The sequence below is a fragment of the Antechinus flavipes genome, chromosome X (assembly GCF_016432865.1).
Source record: "Antechinus flavipes isolate AdamAnt ecotype Samford, QLD, Australia chromosome X, AdamAnt_v2, whole genome shotgun sequence".
Lineage (NCBI taxonomy): Eukaryota > Metazoa > Chordata > Mammalia > Dasyuromorphia > Dasyuridae > Antechinus > Antechinus flavipes.
Genome location: NC_067404.1, coordinates 18,237,943 through 18,239,768, shown reverse-complemented (window position 1 = coordinate 18,239,768; position 1,826 = coordinate 18,237,943).

The window sequence follows — 1,826 nt, the reverse complement described above, 5'->3', positions numbered from 1 at the left end:
GATGATGATGATGAGGAATTCAGATATAGGAAAGAAACCCTGCAAAGAAAGAAAAATAGAAAGTGAAATATTGGGGAAATTGGGGAGGGGGGAATCTAGTAAGGTGATTGGAGTGGGATGTAGAATAAATGAAAAGCAACAATTTTAAATTAATCTAATAAAGTCATACTGGGATGTTTAATACAGTTGTTTCTATATGTTTTATATCTAATCTGCTCCATTAATCAATGTCTCTATTTTGAACTAGTACCAAATTGTTTTAATAAGTACTTCTTTGTAGAATAGTTTGAGAACTACTGCTACTAGGTTGCTTTCATCACCATTTTTTTCATTATTTCTCATTAAAGGATTCACCCTTTTTGTTCAATATGCATTTTGTTACTATTTTTCTAGTTCTATAATGTAATCAATCCTTTAGAACTTAGTTTGATATTATAGAACTGGATAAATAAATTAACATGAATAGTGATTACCAATTATTTAGATCTGTTTTTATTTGTATAAATTGCTGTTTGTTATAAAATTGTGTGTGTGTGAGTGTGTGTGTGTATGTGTGTGTGTGTGTACATATCTTGGAAGGTAGATTCCCAAGAATTCTATACATTGTATATTAATTTTAAATGGAACTTTTCTATCTTTAAAAATAAAAAAAAACAGTATTCTCACCTTTTTTGTTGTTTGCTTGTTTGTTTGTTTTTTTCTTTCTCATTTTTTCCTCTTTTCATCTGGTATTTCTTGTACATCATGATAAATGTGGAAATATACTTAGAATTGCACATGTTCAACCTATATTGGATTACTTGCTATTCAGGAGAGGGGGAAGGGAAAGGGGGGAGGGAGAAAAATTTGGAATACAAGGTTTTGCAAGAGTGAATGTTGAAAACTATCTTTGCATATATTTTGGAAAATAAAAAGCTATTATAAATACAATTAATTTTTTTATTATAGCTTTTTATTGACAGAACATATGCATGGGTAATTTTTACAACATTGTCCCTGACTCACTTCTGTTCCAACTTTTCCCTTCCCTCCCTCAACTCCTTCCCCTAGATGGCAGGCAGTCTTATACATGTTAAACATGTTAAAGAAATACAATTAAAATTTAAAAATAAAGTTAAAATCAAGTTCAGAATTTTTTTAAAAAAAGACTCATGGTGAAAAATGCTATCCACTCCAGGGAAAGAACTGATGGAGTAGGAATTCAGACTGAAGAAAAAATATTTTTCTTTTTGTTTCATATTTTTTGGTTTGGATTTTCTTTCATAACATGACTAACATGGAAATCTGTTATGTATGACTGCATATATATGATGTTAAATTACCTTCCATTTAAAATGAGGTAGGGGAGTGAAAAAAGGAAAGTCAAATATTTTTAAATGAATGTCAATGGACAGCTAGATGATGCAGTGGATAGAGCACCAGCTCTGGAGTCCAGAGGACTTGAGTTCAATTCTAGTCTCAGACATTTAACACTTACTATTAGCTGTGTGACCCTGGGCAAATCACTTAATTCCAATTGTCTCTCAAAAAAAATGAATGTAACATATTATTATAACTGTAATTGGTGAGAAAGTATTTTTTTAAAGAGTGAAAATGATGAATGTAATGGTTTCAGGAAAAACTTGGAAAAATTTCTATGAACTGACGCAAAGTGAAATGAGTAAAACAGAAGGATGTTGTACACAGTAACAGCATTAGCCTCCAATGATCAACTGTGAATGACTTTAGTTATTCTGATCAATACAGTGATCCAAGAAAATTCTTAAGGATGAAATGCTTTCCACCTCCAGAAAAAGATCTGATGAAATGTGAATGCAAATCATAGC